Source organism: Bufo bufo, chromosome 4 (genome assembly GCF_905171765.1).
Source record: "Bufo bufo chromosome 4, aBufBuf1.1, whole genome shotgun sequence".
Taxonomy (NCBI): Eukaryota; Metazoa; Chordata; class Amphibia; order Anura; family Bufonidae; genus Bufo; species Bufo bufo.
In genome coordinates, this window is record NC_053392.1 from 5,037,537 (window position 1) to 5,058,435 (window position 20,899).

Consider the following 20,899-nt stretch of genomic DNA (forward strand, 5'->3'; position numbering starts at 1 on the left):
AGACCAACCACAGCAGGCGTCCCAGGGGGCTTGTTGTCACCTTTCGGGGACCCTTGGTGTTGTACGTGGCTGGGTGGAGGAAGAGACCTTCAATGACGTCAGTGAGGACAAGGAACGGGACATAGCTAGCTTGGTATCCAACCTTGTGCAAATGGGGAGTTTGCGGTTGTTCAAATGGACTGTTTGCGGTTGTTTGCGGTGCGTTAAACGGGGAGTTTGATCTGTCATAGTTTGGTCTGCCACTGTGAAGCGGGGGCGTAACCCTTACACTACCTGATCGATACACCATACCTGATGTTTTACAGCACGTTATTCCAAACAATTTAGGTATGTTAGGCGATTTATGCCCTTTATGGATTAAAACCCGACTCTGCGTCAACTACGTAATTTTCCATGGGAGTTTTGCCATGGATCCCCCTCCGGCATGCCACAGTCCAGGTGTTAGTCCCCTTGAAACAAATTTTCCATCACTATTGTGGCCAGAAAGAGTCCCTGTGGGTTTTAAAATTCGCCTGCCTATTGAAGTCTATGGCGGTTCGCCCATTCGCGAACATTTGCGGAAATTCGCGTTCGCGAACGGAAAATTTTATGTTCGCGACATCTCTATTGATAAATAAATTAATATTGTGTGTACACTTCTGGTGGGAGCGTGTATGTTTGATCACTATCACCCCTAGTGGGTGTCACCTGTTACAAGTTATATAAGCGGCGTCTCTAACCACAGTGAATCAGTTGCGACATCTAAAAAGGAATATTTTATTAAAATAGGTTTACTACAGTGCTCACGTCACAAGTTAACTTTCAAATATTACTGAAAGTAAAACAATTAGCACGTGTGCAGTTATTTGATAATACCACAGCGGATTACGAAATATAGGATAACAACGCTAAACGCTATGTTTCAATACATTTCCAGTGCAGGAAAATACATCTATGCCTTATACTATACAAATTTCGAGCTCCACTAAAAAATTGTCAAATTTAAGTTAAACTGTATAGTATGGGGTCACAGGCTGTCTCGCAAATTATAAATAAAGAGATAATAAAATACATTTTTACAAATTTGCTAACCAATTTTGTATACACAAAACACTGAAAAACAAATATAAAGCAATAGTCATAAAATGATACATAAAAAATGCATGATAAAAAACTACTTAGATTTATGGATGATCTGCCGCGGGGTTGTGTGTAAACTGGACAAGTATCTTGTGAGTCTGAAATAGATTACTGCTGGTTGATCTGGGCTGATAATAGACTGAGAGAGACGCCACTGCCTCCTATTTCTGTACGTTGTTTATCTGCTCAATAAACTTTTTAAAATGCTGCGTTTTTGTTTGTGCTCAATTTGTATACTGACATTAAGGGGTATGGTGAACTGCTCTCTAGACATGTCCAGGCATGCATTATTCAGATTTGGAAGGGGGCGAAGGGGGACCTGTCAAGAGGACGAAAGGGGCGTGTTGACAAGTGGGGTTTTGGCAGCTGGGGCGGATTCTAAATGAAGGGGGTGGCACCTGTCACTTTTGATGACTAATATGTATGCTTCACTACTGATGTCATAAAGGCAACCTTTGGAATCAGTGGAGGCGATTGACTCCATCTGGAATCTCCTATACACTATAGATCTGTTCAAAGGTTTTAGATTTATTATTGTGCGGAAGGCGTTGTCTGTTTTTTTTGACTAGAAAGAGGGCGGAGTATAAACCTTTTCCCTTTTCGGAGAGTGGTACCTCTATGACTACACGCGATTTAAAAAAAAAACCAATTTTTTTCCCGTATACCCCTGTTGTGGGTGGAAACTGAGAATCTTTCTGGAGGCATTGAAGAAAATTCTAATCTGTATCTTTGGGCTATGATGTTTAATGCCCATGGATTTGACGTAACTTGATTCCACTGGTTTAGAAAATTTTTCAATCTGCCTCCCACTCTGGCGTCATTGTCTGTTGTTCTGTTTATTTTTGGGATTAAGGATGAATTCTCTACCCCTTCCGCCTTTTGGGTAGCTCCAGCGGCCCAATTTACACTTACCCCTCTAGGGTCTATATTGTGAAGGGAATTAAAGAAAGGGCCTCTTTTTTATTTCTTTTACCTCCGGAAACCGTTTCTTTTTGTCACCCGCTTTCTCCAGTACCTTATCCAATACTGGACCAAAAACGAACTCCCCCAAGAAGGCAATAGAACATAGTTTAGACTTGGAGTCTTTATCCCACACCATGCTTTCATCCATAAAGCCCTTCTGGATGCATTGGAAAGGCCTGCATCTTTTGCGGTAAAATGTACCGATTCTGCTGAGGCATCGGCCAGAAAAGCAATTGCTGATTTTAATGGTGGTAGGGAATTTATGATATCCTCCCTTGGAGTTTTGTTCTTTAGGTGGTCCTGTAAGTCAGATAACCAGAAGTCCATAGCTCTTGCCACAGATGTAGCCGCGATGTTGTATTTTACCCAACAGCTGCCTCCCAGGCTTGAATAAAGGATCCGCTTTGCGTTCCATTGGATCGCTTAATTGTGACGAATCCTCAAAGGGTAAGGCCATCTTTTTTACTACCTTTGCCACCTGAATATCAATTTTAGGTATCTCATAAAAAAAATTCCATTCAGCTTGATCAAAAACTAATCTATTCCTGAATTCTCTGGACACCCCTAGTCTTTTCTCAGGTTCAATCCACTCATCCATTATCTCTTTGATATTCTCATTAATGGGGAATACGTAAACCCCCGAACATTTCATCCTGAACCGTACGCGGCTTGGGAGTATCCTCTATGCCCATAGTGGATCTAACTGCTTTCAGTAAATCTTCCATTTCATTCGAGGAAAATAAGTACTTTTTATCGTCCTCTACAATTTCACCCTCTGAGAAAAGTTCTTCCTCAAGCACTCGTCTATAGGTATCCTCATCAATGTCCTCAGCATCAGAGGAGGATTGAATGGATAGTCTTGGTTTTTTGGCAGGCAGGAGAGGAGTACTAGGAGTAGTAAGAGATGCTAGGGAGGACGTAATCTCATCCTGAATAAAAGATTTCATCTCGGAAAGAATAGATGGTTGCTCCTTTTTTAAGACGACAGAAATGCATCCCTTGCACAACTTCTTTTTATAGTTATCAGGCAGTCTCTTGGCACAGGTAGTGCACTTTAGAGATCTTGACTTAGATTTAGTATATCTTGCTCCCTAAGGAACAGAAGAAGAGCAACCAATTATCAGTTTGAGTATTATGTTATTAAACATAAGGATAACATACTCCCCTTTGGGGAACTCATGGTAGGAGCAGCCGGAGAGGGGTCCGAAACCTCCTGATGGGAAGTTGTAGTCTTGGGATTTGTCATAGTGGTGGTGATGCTCAGCCTTATGCTGCATGAGCGCCACTTTTTTAAAACGCTTCCTGGCCACTCAAGTCATCCACAAGCACTTCCCTGTGCAATGCGCCCTGGTTACGCCGTAAGATCAAAGGGACCCCACGTTGATCCAGCGTCAGCGGTCTGCTTCCGATATGCAGTGGAAGGAAGATCGTGATCTAAGACGGAGCCCGGGTCTCAGCATAAGCCAGGGCAAGCATCCACGTTGTCAAGCCATAGCCCTTGCCGTGGGAAGGCAGCAGGAGATGAAGGTAAAATCTTCCTGATCTTCACCTCCCAACAGGGAGGACTCTCTCTGCATGCTTAATCCGTAGGGGCAGGAAAACACTGAGGGGGAGAAGGGGTGGGGGCAATTTAAACGCTCTGTGTATTCCTGCCCCTACAGAGGTCACGGGTCATCTCTCATTGTGGCCGTGGTGGTGGATGAAATGGAAAAATTATTTTCGGTTTGATAGCGATTTTTACTTTCAGCTTCTCTGAGTTTCGCTAATATATTCATGGAAACATTTGAGACACGGCCTGTATTCTGTGTGGGTGGCTTCGCTATGTGGACGATGTGTTCATGCTATGGAGGGGTGATCAATCTTCCCTTCTACAGTTTGTTACCCATTTAAACGAGTGCCATAATTCCATCAAACTTACACTGAGTTATGATGAAAATGTTATTCATTTCTTGGATGTTGAATTACGGCACGTAGAGGGAGGATTTGAGACCACACTATTCACAAAGACCACAGATCGAAATAACCTGCTGCTTCATTCCAGCCACCACGTCCCTCACATTTTTTTAAGATACCTAGGAGCCAGTTCACACGGGCCAGAAGGATATCTAGTACTGGCAAATCATACGAAAAAATATTGCTTATTGATGGGTAATAAATGCACACAGAGGGGTTATAATAAGAAAGAGGTCACTGAAATTGGAATAGAGGTTGGTAAAAAAAAACAAGACAGGACATCAGACAGGTTAAAAAGAGGGAGAAGCAAAAGAAACAATTTGTGTAATCTTTCCAAATATGTTCGACATTCTAAACTAATAAAAAAGGTTATTCTGAAATATTGGCAGATATTAAAACATGATCAAAAATTTGGGAGAATGTTTGTTGATAAACCCCTTTTTGCCTCTCTGAATAACATGCTGATTAGTGACATTTGCCCTAAAAAAATTGAAAGACAGAGTTTCCTTGCAACTCAGAGAAGGGGACGTTCTGTGGGAATTGTAGTGCTATAATAAAAGGTGACGCTGTAGTGCACCCCACACAGGGAGACAGGATACAAATTAAAGATTTTGCAAGGCGTGAGACATGTAATGTCATATACTGCTTGAAATGCCCATGTGGTAAGATATGTTGGGCAAACATCTCGGTCTATAAGGATCAGAATCAATGAGCATACGTCCAGCATTAGGAAGGAACTCAGAAGGCAGAGTAAGATGGAAACAGTGGAGGTGAAAAAACAAGGTGAAACTACAGTCGCTCTACATTTTTATGATCGGGCCCATCAGGTGTCAGAGCTCAGGTGGCAGGTTCTGGAGGTGGTAAAAAGTGGAGTCCACGGGGAGGATAACAGTAGGAGATTGTTACAAAGGGATACATTTTGGATAGTGAAACTCCAGTCTTTAATACCTATAGGGTTAAATGAAATTTGTAGCTTTAGTGCATTTATATGATTGATCACTTTCATGTGTTAGGGTTATTTATGGCGATGCATTTTGTATAAAACTATATGGTTTGTACACTCACCTAAAGAATTATTAGTGTCACCATACTAATACGGTGTTGGACCCCCTTTTGCCTTCAGAACTGCCTTAATTCTACGTGGCATTGATTCCACAAGGTGCTGATAGCATTCTTTAGAAATGTTGGCCCATATTGATAGGACAGCATCTTGCAGTTGATGGAGATTTGAGGGATGCACATCCAGGGCACGAAGCTCCCGTTCCACCACATCCCAAAGATGCTCTATTGGGTTGAGATCTGGTGACTGTGGGGCCATTTTAGTACAGTGAACTCATTGTCATGTTCAAGAAACCAATGTGAAATGATTGGAGCTTTGTGACATGGTGCATTATCCTGCTGGAAGTAGCCATCAGAGGAAGGATACATGTTCTCATTCTGTTTACGCCAAATTCGGACTCTACCATTTGAATGTCTCAACAGAAATCGAGACTCATCAGACCAGGCAACATTTTTCCAGTCTTCAACAGTCCAATTTTGGTGAGCTCGTGCAAATTGTAGCCTCTTTTTCCTATTTGTAGTGGAGATGAGTGGTACCAGGTGGGGTCTTCTGCTGTTGTAGCCCATCCACCTCAAGGTTGTGCATGTTGTGGCTTCACAAATGCTTTGCTGCATACCTCGGTTGTAACGAGTGGTTATTTCAGTCAACGTTGCTCTTCTATCAGCTTGAATCAGTCGGCCCATTCTCCTCTGACCTCTAGCATCCACAAGGCATTTTTGCCCACAGGACTGCCGCATACTGGATGTTTTTCCCTTTTCACACCATTCTTTGTAAATCCTAGAAATGGTTGTGTGTGAAAATCCCAGTAACTGAGCAGATTGTGAAATACTCAGACCGGCCCGTCTGGCACCAACAACCATGCCACGCTTAAAATTGCTTAAAGGGACACTGACAGACCTTCTGAGCATAATTAGCTCTTTATATGCCCCCCTAGGTCTTATAATAAGTTTCCAATTCATATAAGTATTATCCCTGTGCGCATTGTAAAACGTAAAAAATAATCTTTATAATCACCTGTCCTTTCTGCCCAAGGGGCGTTCTTTGTGCCGCATTTGTGCCCAGCCGCGTCCCAACTGCCGGATCCTTAGACACGCCCATCTCATTAGTATTCACTTGGCGCAATGTGATCCCGGCTAGCGAGGGTGCCGGGCGCATGTACAGGATCTCTGAATGTCGGGGACAGGAAAATACCGCCCAGCGAAGTGAATACTAATGAGATGGGCGTATAGGGGGGCATATAAAGAGCTAATTATGCTCAGAAGGCCTGTCAGTGTCCCTTTAAATCACCTTTCTTTCCCATTCTGACATTCAGTTTGGAGTTCAGGAGATTGTCTTGACCAGGACCACACCCCTAAATGCATTGAAGCAACTGCCATGTGATTGGTTGACTAGATAATTGCATTAATGAGAAATAGAACAGGTGTTCCTAATAATTCGTAAGGTGAGTGTATATATTTATCAGCTGTTGGTGCTATAAAAATCCCACCTCCACCTCTACCTGCACGCTAGAGTAAGGAGGCGTGTTCTCCCGAAATGTTGCATGGATGGGAGGAGGTGTGAACGATGTCTGTTTCAGCATCCCTCATGATGTACCACCATTTTATATTGGAATGAAGTAAAAAGAAATAAAACAAACAAAAGGTTTTGTACCAGCGACTTGTGAGTAGGAGTTCTGTTGCTCACTCACATAGAATATTGGCACAATGAGGTAAAATTAACACACAAGTCTGCAAGTTTGAAAGACTAATTTCTTTATAAAACAATTATTCTTAAACAAAACACAACATGTCTTCTCTAATGTGTGAATTCTCTTATGTTGATTAAAATTTGATTTTGTGACAAAGCATTTCCCACATTATGAACATGAATATGGCTTCTCTCCTGTGTGAATTATTTTATGTACATTAAGGCTTGATTTCCGATTAAAGCATTTCCCACATTCTGAACATGAATATGGCTTCTCTCCTGTGTGAATTCTCTGATGTCCAACCAGATATGACTTATATGTAAAACATTTACCACACTCTGAACATGAATATGGCTTCTCTCCTGTGTGAATTCTCTGATGTCCAACCAGATATGACTTATATGTAAAACATTTCCCACACTCTGAACATGAATATGGCTTCTCTCCTGTGTGAATTCTTTTATGTATATCGAGGCTTGATTTCGTGCTAAAACATTTACCACACTCTGAACATGAATATGGCTTCTCTCCTGTGTGAATTCTCTGATGTTCAACCAGATATGACTTATATGTAAAACATTTACCACACTCTGAACATGAATATGGCTTCTCTCCTGTGTGAATTTTCTTATGTAGATCAAGGCTTGCTTTCTGGATAAAGCTTTTCCCACATTCTGAACATGAATACTGCTTCTCTCCTGTGTGAATTCCTTTATGTCCATTAAGGTGTGATTTCTTGCTAAAGCATTTCCCACATTCTGAACATGAATATGTCTTCTCTCCTGTGTGAATTCTCTGATGTTCAACCAGATATGACTTATATGTAAAACATTTACCACACTCTGAACATGAATATGGCTTCTCTCCTGTGTGAATTCTTTTATGTAGTTCAAGTTTTGATTTAATCTTAAAGCATTTCCCACATTCTGAACATGAATATGGCTTCTCTCCTGTGTGAATTCTCTGATGTTTAACCAGATATGACTTATATGTAAAACATTTACCACACTCTGAACATGAATATGGCTTCTCTCCTGTGTGAATTTTCTTATGTAGATCAAGGCTTGCTTTCTGGATAAAGCTTTTCCCACATTCTGAACATGAATACTGCTTCTCTCCTGTGTGAATTCCTTTATGTCCATTAAGGCGTGATTTCTTGCTAAAGCATTTCCCACATTCTGAACATGAATATGTCATCTCTCCTGTGTGAATTCTCTGATGTTCAACCAGATATGACTTATATGTAAAACATTTACCACACTCTGAACATGAATATGGCTTCTCTCCTGTGTGAATTCTTTTATGTAGTTCAAGTTTTGATTTAATCTTAAAGCATTTCCCACATTCTGAACATGAATATGACTTCTCTCCTGTGTGAATTCTTTTATGTTGATCAAGTTTTGATTTAATATTAAAGCATTTCCCACATTCTGAACATAAATATGGCTTCTCTCCTATGTGAATTATCTTATGTAGATCAAGGCTTTGTTTCCGATTAAAGCATTTCCCACATTCTGAACATGAATGCAGATTCTCTCCTGTGTGAACTTTCTTATGTACATCAAGGCTTGCTTTCTGGATAAAGCTTTTCCCACATTCTGAACATGCATATGGCTTCTCTCCTGTGTGAATTCTTTTATGTCCATTAAGGTGTGATTTCTGGATAAAGCATTTACCACACTCTGAACATGAATATGGCTTCTCTCCTGTGTGAATTCTCTTATGTAGATCAAGGCTAGTTTTCTGGATAAAGCATTTCTCACATTCTGAACATGCATATGGCTTCTCTCCTGTGTGAATTCTCTTATGTCGATCAAGGCTTTGTTTCCGAGTAAAGCATTTCCCACATTCTGAACATGAATGCGGCTTCTCTCCTATATAACTACTTTTGTTTACAGAAAGCTCTGACTTATATCTTAAATGTTTTTCACGTTCCCCACAATGAAAACTTTTACCTCGTTTCTGCCCTATATATCGGGTAATAATCTGTGATTGGTCAGGAGAATATTCCTCATGTTTCGGATGATTATATGAAAGATTTGGACTTGGGTTAATAATCTGTGATTGGTCATTAGAAAGTTCCTCATTCTTGGGGGAATTATTTGATGCACTGTGAAGTTCTGGATGTACATTACAGGTAATTAAGTTTTCTCCTAAAGAGCGCTGCATGGTATCTTCATCTTCTTTACAATCTAGAGATAACATGATGTTTCCGTCAGGCTTCTCACAGGGATTTTCTGTTAAGATTAATAATAGATTTTATGATTTTTTGGTTAAAACAATTTGATAAATGTATCACATTCGAATTCACATACAGTTGCAAAAAAAATGAATGTGATGCCTTTGGAATGATATGGATTTCTGCACAAATTGGTCATAAAATGTGATCTGATCTTCATCTAAGTCACAACAATAGACAATCACAGTCTGCTTAAACTAATAACACACAAAGAATTAAATGTTACCATGTTTTTATTGAACACACCATGTAAACATTCACAGTGCAGGTGGAAAAAGTATGTGAACCCTTGGATTAAATAACTGATTGAACCTCTTTTGGCAGCAATAACTTCAAACAAACGTTTCCTGTAGTTGCAGATCAGACGTGCACAACGGTCAGGAGTAATTCTTGACCGTTCCTCTTTACAGAACTGTTTCAGTTCGGCAATATTCTTGGGATGTCTGGTGTGAATGACTTTCTTGAGGTCATGCCACAGCATCTCAAATCGGGTTGAGGTCAGGACTCTGACTGGGCCCCTCCAGAAGGCGGATTTTCTTCTGTTTAAGCCATTCTGTTGTTGTTTTACTTCTATGCTTTGGATCTTTGTCCTGTTGCAACACCCATCTTCTGTTGAGCTTCATGTAGTGGACAGATGACCTTAAGTTCTCCTGCAAAATCTCTTGATAAACTTGGGAATTAATTTTTCCTTCTATGATAGCAATCTGTCCAGGCCCTGACGCAGCAAAGCAGCCCCAAACCAGGATGCCCCCCCCCCCCACCATACTTCACAGTTAGAATGAGGTTTTGATGTTGCGGTGCTGTGCCTATTTTTCTCCCCACATGGTGTTGTGTGTTTCTTCCAAACAACTCAACTTTGGTTTCATCTTTCCACAGAATATTTTGGCAGTACTGCTGTGGAACATCCAGGTGCTCTTGTGCAAACTGTAAATGTGCAGCAATGGGGTTTTTTTTGGACAGCAGTGGCTTCCTCTGTGATATCCTTCCATGAAATCCATTCTTGTTTAGTGTTTTACATATTGTAGATTTGCTAACAGGGATGTTGGCATATGCCAGAGACCTCATTGAGCAGTCTGCGCTGTGCTCTTGCAGTCATCTTTACAGGACGGCCACTCCTAGGGAGAGTAGCAGCAGTGCTGAACTTTCTCCATTTATAGACAATTTGTCTTACCGTGGACTGATGAACAGCAAGGCTTTTGGAGATACTTTTATAACCCTTTCCAGCTTTATGCAAGTCAACAATTCTTAATCGTAGGTCTTCTGAGAGCTCTTTTGTGCGAGACATCATTCACATCAGGCAATGCTTCTTGTGAAAAGCAAACCGAGAACTGGTGTTTTTTTTTTTTTTATAGGGCAGGGCAGCTGTAACCAACACGTCCAATCTCATCTCATCGATTGGACTCCAGTTGGCTGACACCTCACTCCAATTAGCTCTTAGAGATGTCATTAGTCTAGGGGTTCACATACTTTTTCCACCTGCACTGTGAATATTTACATGGTGTGTTCAATAAAAACATGGTAAAATGTAATTCTTTGTGTGTTATTAGTTTAAGCCGACTGTGATTGTCTATTGTTGGGACTTAGATGAAGATCAGATCACATTTTATGACCAATTTGTGCGGAAATCCCTATCATTCCAAAGGGTTCACATACTTTTTCTTGCAACTGTATATACAGACATATCCATCTATGTTATGTGCACATGTATCTATGATGCTGTGAGTTGATGTCAGTTGAACCTGTGGTCGTGACACATTTGCATAATACAGATGGATAATATGTCCGTAATAACCTCATGTGAATCTGGCCTTAGGCTGGAGAGACACATACAATATAAAATACAATTTTTTGGGCCAGTCAGAAGTGGATCCATCAGGAATGTGAGGAATACATCCTTCCCTTTCTCTGCTATGTATTTAAGGCCGACTCTCGAACGTCTCCTGAGTTTCTGCAGTTTGCATATTGAGGATCTGCTTGAAGATTTAGTCTACATCAATGGAGCGAATTTGCACAAGGAAATTGTGACAGGAGGAAGGAGGTCACTTTTTTCTTGCTACAGTGCGCGGATAAATCATCTACTAGATGATCGATTCAGCCTGGAGTATGACACAGAATACGTTCCGAAGTCAGGGTGCAAAAAAGCTAATCAGAACATAAGCTAACATGTTTCAGTGACGTCCCAGATTCTGGTCTGCCCTCAGTAACCACCCCCCCCCCCCCTCCCCTTAATCCTGGGACATTAATCCTTTAATGTTCTGGCAATTTCCCATTTTAGTTTTTTACTCCCAGCTTTCCCAAAGCCATAACTTTTTTATTTATCCATTCACATAGCCGTATGCGAGATTTTTTTGTTGCGGGACAAGTTGTACTTTTTACTGGCACCATTTATGGTTGCATAAAATGTAGTGGGAAAGTGTGGAAAAAGTTCCAAATGGGGTGGAATTATAAATAAATAATTCCGCCAAAGTTTTATGGTTTTTGATTTTACAGCATTTCCTATGAGGTAAAACTGACCTGTCACTTCGATTATGATATCAAATGTGTATAGTTTTAATACTGGGGGGGGGGGGAATGAAACATTTTGGGGAAAAAACTTTTTTTTTTTTGAATCAGCATATTCTTACCCTTATTTATGATTCATTTATAATACAATTATATGCACGGAGCTGTGCGAGGGCTCATGTCGGGGCATGTATGCATTGGAGTCTAGTACAATTACACTGTGCTCCTATGGTTCTGACTGCTACCTCCGATCTTAAGCCGAGTTCGGATCCAAGTTTTAAAGTCGTTTTCCACTTCAAATGCCGCAGTTATTCCATGAACTCTTGCGAGACTTCTCCTCATCGGAGGCCGTACATTTTAATGCTGTAAGGAGACAGATCTCCATACAGCATTAATCCGAAGTTTTGAGGGAAGCGACTTCGGTTCTAGGATCCGCAGCTTTCGCTCATCACCATTAGCAATAGTGGGATGTTATCCGTCATTCCATCCTTCTGGATATCTAGATTTCAGTACGCCTCTCGTTCAGTCATCTTCTCTTTTGAATCCCCCCTCATCATTTAACTTTTTCAGTTCCCATACATCTAAACCATCTGTGTTGTAGGACATGTTCTATTTTTTTTTGCAGGGCCACGGAACGGACATACGGAAGTGGACACACATGGTGTGCTGTCCGCATCTGTTACAGCCCTACTGAAGTGAATGGGTCCGCATCCGACCCACAAAAACTGCTGAACAGATGCAGACCAAAAGTATGTTTTGTGCATGAGCCCTTTAACCCTTTTCCAACCAGCGCCATAATAGTACGGCATGGGGCGGGTCTTTAAAGATGACGCCTGCTAATGAGAGGAGCGGGCGCCATAGCTGCGGGTGGCCGTCTGTTTCTTATAGCAGACACCCGCGGCTAATATCCTCAACCGGCATTTAACCCCTCAGATGCCGTGGTCAATCCTGACCACGGCATCTGAGCGCGTAAAATACTGGAAGCGCGCGTCTGCCGTTAATGCTCCGGCTCCCCCCTGCAGCGATCGGAGAAGCCGAGCATGCGTGCAGCAGCCCCCGTCTTTGTGAATGACAGGAGGCGGCTGCACAGTCTTTCCTGTGGAGCTCTAACCTGTAATAGGGCTCCATAGGAAACAAGCAATTTTCTCATAGACTCCAAGGCTAGTGCACTGGGGTCTATGAGAACAGCAATCTAATGACTGCTGGTTATAGTTCCCTATGGGAACTATAAAAAAGCGTAAAAAAACACACAAAAAAAAACCACCCTTTTCCCAAAATAAAAACTAAACAAATTAAAAAAATTACACATCATGGGTGTCGCCATGTGCGAAACCGCCCATAGTATAAAAATATCTTCCCCATACGGCAAACAGAAAAAAGCGCCAAAACGGCTGATTCACCATTTCTGGTCGCTTTATTTTCTACAAAAAAATGAAATAAAAAGTGATCAAAAAGTCATACACCCCCCAGAAAGGCATCAATTAAAAGTTCAGTTCGCCCCGCAAAACATGAGCCCCCATACAGCTCCGTACACATAGTTACAAAAAAGTTCTAGGGGTCAAAATATAGAGACGAAAAAATAAAACAGATTTTATGAGAACCATTCACACTAAGCCAAGTATCCGCAGTTTTTTGCGGTCCCAATGTTGGGGCCTTCTTAGGCACAACCTGCGCTCCTTCTGCGGCAGTTTTATCCGGCACGTGGCCGTGTCTCAGAATGGGGAGAAATGATCAAATATCCTCTGTATTTCCTGGAATTGTTCACGGTATTTGACTGCGTCTCGCTCTGTGCTTTGGATTTACCATCACCGCTGATCATGTTAATTCTGCGCTGCCCGATGGACAGTCCACCCGGGATAGCCTCGCTCAGTTAGTCTGGTACTTGTAGTCCCACCTTCAGTGGAGCAGTTTCTCTTTGCCCTATAAAAGTTCACTCATGGGGCGGCTTTTTTACGGTGTATTGGATGACACGAGACGGGTTTACGCTACGTGGACGGACGGATTTCACCTCAGACAAGACCACTGTAAATATTTAAATCCAAAAAACTGATTAAAAAAAAATGAAAATGTGCAGTAAATTGTAGATGTAAAGCATTAGATATGAAACGCTTTATCAGGACCGGTAGACACAGTTTGTTTGCGGCTACTTGGCTTAGTGTGAATGGTTCCCATAAGTGTGGACACAATATCTGCAAAGCTTGCAGGTTTTTGGAAGTGCGGCATCTGTTTCCATCTTGCACCGCAGATCCAGTCCTACATCCACTGCTCCACTACATACCTAGTGGAATAACTGCCACGTTTTGCAGTGTCCAGTACGTGGCAGCACAACCTGCCCTGCGGAAGCATTTGTCACCAGCAAAAGTGCAGTTAACCCTTCCTCGGCCTCCAAACATTTCATACAACATCACAAGAACAATCCAGATGGTTTCAGATGTGTGGGAAAAAGAAGAGGAAGGAGAGGCGTACTGACGGACATAACATCCCACCATCGCTCACCTACTAACACTTCAGGAGTGACTCTCCACCATGCTCAGGTTTCCAATTCCATCTGTTTTCAGTAAGGTTTGGTAACCACAGGGGCCGGCGCTCACCCCATAGTGAGAGGTGCATGCTGGGAGTCTCAGACTGGACATTATGTAAAGATGGCATTTATTAGTGAAACCCCGGCTGTGACTAAGACGTTATGATCGAAACATGTAAGAAAAGATATTGAAGATGGATCCGTGTTGATGGTGTGAAATAAAGTACAGAAGATGTGACGCCGCTCACAGGAGAGCTTTGCCATAGACAGCAGCAGCGGTGACCAGGAAGGGAGACGGCATGTGCGCAGTGCACGCGCCTTCCCTTCATACAGCTGATCGGCGAGGGTGCCAAGCGTCGGGCCACCGCTGATCTGATATTTAAAGTAAAAGCGTAGAGAACCCCTTTAATTCAAACCCCCCAACAAAAGCCTTAAATGCATCCCATGCTATTTATCTGGAGCGGAGGAAACATTAAACCTGAAAACCTCTTTAACCCAATGACCAACAATATGCCTTTTTATGGTGGCCTATTCAAAGGGCTACACGGGTCTCCCCGCGAACAGTCTGGGGGCTTGGTAGACTCCAAAACAATAGGGCACGATACTGAAAATAAAGAAACCCAAATTTGTTTTTCCCCCGTAACCCTGTAATGAAAAATAAAAAAAGAAAAGAAAATGAAGAATCGGCACGCGATACTAAGCATCTTTCATAACTATTGTGCCCATCACACAGTCCTTGAAACGATACTTGATTGCGGATTGGATGGACTCCATCCGGAATTTCCTTACACGCCAGGTATGGATTTATCTCCCTGAGGTTTCTCCTTGTTTACTGCAGAAGCTCTTTCTGAATTTGCATGTAAATCTGAGATTTTGTATTTTTCTGGTGCCGGGACTGAAGGTGGTAACCATGCTTTACTATGCTTCTCATCTAACAACTGCCAAAATGTATTCACAAGCCTGGGGAAAAAAACGACATGGTGAACTCACCTGTAAAATCTCTTTCTTGCTTTATTTATTAGGGGACACAGGACCGTAGGTATAGCTTGCTGCTGCCACTAGGAGGCGACACTAGGCTGAAAACTGTTAGCTCCTCCGCTGCCAGCTTTACCTCCTCCAGTCTGGAGAGAGCATATCAGTTTGTGCTCCAGTAGTAGGAGAAGCAGAAGTAAACTGAAAACCAAACAAGAACTGCACACTGCCATAAGACCAAAGCAAAACAAGGTCCCAACTGGCAACCCATGAACCCCACCTGCCGCACTAAGAACAATGGGTGGGTGATGAGTCCCCCAATGAATAAAGCGAGAAAGAGATTTTACAGGTGAGTTCACAAAAATCTTGCTTTCTCACTCATATCATTGGGGGACACAGGACCGTGGGACGTCCTAAAGCAGTCCCCGGGGAGGGAAACAACACCTCCAAGAAAACAACTCCCTCATGGAAGTCACTACACTGCGGCCTGCAAGACTCTGCGGCCGAGAGCAGCATCCGCCGATGCCAGAGTGCACCCAGTAAAATTTTGTGAAGGTGGACCAAGTTGCTGCCTTACACAATTGGGATGCAGAAGCATGGTGTAGGTGAGCCCAAGAAGCTCTGACCGCTCTGGTAGAGTGAGCCGTGATCCCAGGAGGAGGCGCCTTGTCCCTGGATCGATAAGCCTCAGCAATCGCCGACCGAATCCACCGGGCAATCGTCACCTTGGAGGCCGCCAACCCCTTATGAGGACCCTCTGGGACGACAAAACATCCGTACGCCAAAAGGGGGCCACGACTGATAGGTACGTCTTCAAAGCCCGCACCATATCCAGACGATGGAGCAAGATCTCCCTCGGATGAGAAGGCTGCGGACAAAACAAGAGCAGAACAATGTCCTCATTAACATGAAAAGCTGATACTACCTTACGTAGAAAAGATGGCATGGGGCAAAGCACCACTTTATCCTGATGGAACACCAAGAAGGGCTCCTTGCAAGAAAGAGCAGCCAGTTCTGAAACTCTCCGGATAGATGTGATGGCCATCAAAAAGGTTACTTTCCAGGAGAGCAAGCGATGAGAGACCTTCCTTTAGAGGTTCAAACGGAATGGCCTGGAGAGAACCCAGAACCAAGTTCAGGTCCCAAGCATATAAGGGGGGACGATAAGGGGGCACTGTGTGAGCCCCCTCCTGCATAAACGTCTTGATCGGAGCTAACCCGGCCAGGGGCCTTTGGAAAAAAATGGACAGGGCCGAGACCTGCCCTTTCAACAAACTAAGTGCCAGACCCAGCTCCAATCCGGACTGCAGAAACGCCGCCAGCATATTAGGAAGGAAAAAACGTCTGGGAGGGAGATCGCGCTCCTCACAGGAGCGCAGGAAGGACCTCCAAGTCCTGTAATAAATCTGGCTCTAACCATAGTCCTAATGACCGCATCAGAGAAACCCTTCCGTCTCAAAATGAAGGTTTCAATAGCCACGCCATTAAACGTAGCGTATCCAAACTCTGGTGAAAGACTGGACCTTGTGAAAGAAGGTCGGCCCTGAGTGGAAGGGGCCACAGCGCATCCCCTAGAAGAAGAATGAGCTCTGAATACCAGGATCGACGAGGCCAGTCTGGAGCAATCAGGATCGCCTGGATGTTCTCTGTCTGAAGTGAGAAGAAGATGAGACATGGTTTCAAAATGTTTAATAAATAAATATATGAAAAATGTGGCATGCATTTGTATTCAGGCCCCTGTACTCTGATCCCCCTAAATAAAATCCAGTGTGACCTTTGCCTTCAGAAGTCACCTAATTAGTAACAGAGTCCACCTGTGTGTAATGTATTCTCAGTATAACTCCAGCTCTTCTGTGAAGGCCTCTGAGGTTTATTAGAGAACATCAGGGATCAAACAGCATCATGAAAACCAAGGAACACGCCAGACAGGTCAGGAATAAAGTTGTGAAGTTGTGTAAAGCAGGGTTAGGTTATAAAAAATATCCAAAGCTTTGAACATCTCACGGAGCACTGGTCAGTCTATTATCCGAAAATGGAAGGAGTATGGCACAACTGCAAATCTAGCAATACATGATTGTCCACCTTAACTGACAGCCGAGGCAAGGAGAGCACCAATTAGAGAAGCAACCAGGAGGACCATGGTCACACTGCAGAAATCCACAGCTCAGGTGGGAGAATCTGTCTACAGGACACCTATTAGTTGTGTACTCCGCCAATCTGCCCTTTATGAAAGAGTGGCAAGAAGAAAGCCATAAGAAATCTTGCAGTTTGCCACAATCCATGTAGGGGACACAGCAAACACGTGGAAGAAGGTGCTCTGGTCAGAGGAGACCAAAGTGGAACTTTTTGGCACAAATGCAAAATGCTATGTGTGACAAAAACTACCACTGCACATCACCCTGAACCCACCATACCCACCGTGAAACATGGTGGTGGCAGCATCATACTGTGGGGGGGGGGCTTCTTTTCACCAGGGACAGGAAAGCTGGTCAGAGTTTATGAGAAGATGGAAGGAGCTAAATACAGGGCAATCCTGGAGGAAAACCTGGTAGAAGACTTCAGACTGGTGCAGGGGTTCACATTCCAGCAGGACAACAACCCCAAACATCCAGCCAGACCTACAATGGAAGGGTTTAGTCTTGTCTGTGACAAGACTTATAAATTGCTGTTCCCAGACGCTTCTGCAGAGAAACCTCACACAGACTTGTACTTTGTGTTGGTCGATCACATAAAAGCCCAATAAAATACATTTAAAGACTATGTATGGGGAACATTATTTTATGATTACATTTTACTCATTTGGGGCTAAAAATCTTTTTTTCAATTGGTGTTTAGTAAAAATATTGAGCCGTTCTGTCACAAAGGGTTAACGGTTTTTCTAGCTGTGTGACTGGTACTTGTGCTGGTCATCTAATAATCCTGATCTCTAAATTACTAAGGCCTGTATTACACCAACAGATTATCTGACCAATATCTGTCCAATGAGACCAATAGTTGGTGTGTATAACAAAAGATCTGTGTGTGTAATAGGCCATCTGACCAATGAATGGTCAGAAAATCTGTTGGTGTAATACAGACCTCAGAGGCTATCAGTAAGATAAGAACTGATCTATAATGAGTGTCTATAATGTCACAGATAAGGAGCCAGTCACCTCCCTGCCTGACGGAGTAGAGAGAAAATTCATATCCTGCCAGTAGAGCATCTCAGCTCTGTACAGAGAAAAGGACTCCATATTTTTAATAGACCAATTGAAAAAAAAGGTTTTAAGCTCAAAATAAGTACAATGTCATCTATAACACCCGGCATCTGATGACACCTACCTGACGTATAACAGCCATTACTACATGTCTCCTGCCTTTATAGTGTAGTAGTAATGTCATCTATAACACCTGGCACCTGATGTCACCTACCTGAGGTATAACAGTCATTACCTCATGTCTCCGGTGCCTTTACTAGTATAAAACCATTAGCCTGCTATTTAAAGACTCAAAGCTGGGTCACTGCCCGGAGTGCTACTTTACTGCAGCTCTAAGGTGGAGCCTCACCTGAAGAAACCTCATAATTCACTTCCTCCATACCTGTGGTCACATGGACTGGAATGTCCTCCTCCACCTCAATCTTACACGGGGGATCGCCCATCATCCGCTCTTCTTCATTCTCCACTTTAATATCAGTCACATCTTCCCCCTGATTTGTCATCTGTAACAATTCAGTAAAATACAGCAGACAGGTGGTAAATCTAACAGATCCACATAAGAGACCCCCACCATCTATGACCCCTATATGACTGCAGGACCCCCCTATATAGATGTGTATTGGGCTCAGCCCCATCTACCTGATGGTTCTCTGGGAGCTTCTCCTCTGGACAGTCCTGGGAATACAGAGGACGGGGACATCTCTCGGGGGGATTTCCTTCTATGAGTCCATCTGTAGGAAACACACAGGGACAGGAGGGATTATTACATGTGATGATGAGATGATGGGAGTAGTATCCAGGGGACCCATGACAGCCCCCCTCCTTACCCTGCTGATCGCCCCATAAATCAGTCTCCTCCTCTTCTTCATCTTTAACCTCAGCCTTAATATCCATCAGATTTTCATCCTAAAGAAGAGAAATGTAAAATGGTCTTTGGTTCAGTCCCTTTCTGGTCAGATTCTGGGGAGACTTCAGCTCCATCTACCTGATGGTTCTCTGGGAGCTTCTCCTCTGGACAGTCCTGGGAATACAGAGGACGGGGACATCTCTTGGGGGTACTTCGCCTCCCGGAGTCAGAACCTATATGAGATAACACACAGATTGAATACAATACTGAGTGCTGAAATGCGGCATTGAGAGCGATTTATTTATTTTCCCCCATAAACACTTCCCCCCCTCTTTTTTTCCAATATTTCTCTTTCGCCTATGACAGCACACCAGGAGAATAGGCAAGAATGCTATCTAGGGAGGGACTACAGCCTGCAGCACCTTATAGCCAAATGAAAGACCCTCATTAGAAGGTAGCTGCAGTCTATAGTGCCTAAAAAAAGTATTTGGAGAGCTCCAGGTAGCTGCTCTACAGATCTGCTCAATTGAAGCTGAAGCTCTCTCTGCCCATGATGTGGAGACTGATCTTGTAGAGTAAGCCCCAAACCCCGAGGGCGGAACTAGTCCCTTAGAAGAATAAACTAAGGCAATGGCCTGTCTGATCCACCTAGCAATGGTCTGAGAAGAGGCAGCAGAACCCTTCTTAGCTCCCTGAAACAAAAGCAGCAGTCGAGAGGAGGCTCTCCAAGGCTGAGTGATCTTCAGATACAGTAAAATACACCTCCTAACGTCTAGGCAGTGGAACTCTGATTCCTTCTCATTCTTAGGGGAGGCACAGAAGGAAGGTAGCACTATCTCCTGAGAGCGGTGAAAATGAGAAGAGACTTTTGGTAAAAAAGAAGGATCAGGAGAAATAACTACCCGATCATCCAAGATAACCAAATGGGGGGGGGAATCAGCAGAGAGTACACTGATCTCACTAACCTTTCTAGCCGAGGTAATGGCAAGCAAGAAAGCAAGCTTTAGGGAGAGCATCTTTGGGAAGATACTATCAATCGGCTCAAAGGGGTCAGAAGAAAGCACAGAGAGGACCAAGTTTAAATCCCAAACAGGGGTTTTGACCTTAGAGACAGGAGATAACTTGGACACAGCTGTACCAAACCTCTTGATCCAGGGATGGACTGCTAATCTAAATTCAAACAAGGCCCTTAATGCCAAAATCTGGACTTTTAAAGTACTAGGCCTGAGTTTCTTCTTCTAACCTATCTGCAAGAATTCTAGCACTAGCGGAATGTCAGGAACCTCTAGCACATCCACTGGTCTATTGGCGAATCTAAAAAAGGCCCTCCAAACTCTAAGGTAGATCTCAGAAGTAACCCTCTTCCGACTGGCAAACAGAGTGTTAACTACCTCTTCACAAAGACCTCTTCTTTTTAGAATCTCCCTCTCAAGAGCCGAGCAGTCAGATGTAGATTTTTTACTTCTGGGTGAAAGACTGGACCTTGAGACAGAAGCTCCCAAGACTCCGGAAGCACCCACGAAGTTGCTATCGACATCCTGCGGAGCCAGGAGAACCAAACTCTTCTCGGCCAGAAGGGGGCTATAACTATTACAGTGGCCTCTTCCTCTCTGATCTTTTTGAGAACCCTCAGTAACATTTTTAGGGGGGAAGAAAGGCTTAGAGAAGGCCCTGTCTCCAAGATTGAGACAATGCGTCCACCGCTTTCGGATGTTCCCACGGAGATAGGGAATAGAAAACTTCTACCTCTCTGTTTCATCTGGTGGCAAAAAGATCTATCTCCGGAATCCCCCATAATGCTGTGACCTGGTTAAAAACCCTCTGATCTAGGGACCACTC

At 43.2% G+C, this 20,899-nt stretch overlaps 1 pseudogene; it reads right to left on the reverse strand.

The window, feature by feature from the left end:
• Positions 1-3,136: 3,136 nt before the first annotated feature.
• On the reverse strand, positions 3,137-18,622 carry LOC120997421 (annotated as a pseudogene).
• Between the last annotated feature and the right edge of the window lie 2,277 nt (positions 18,623-20,899).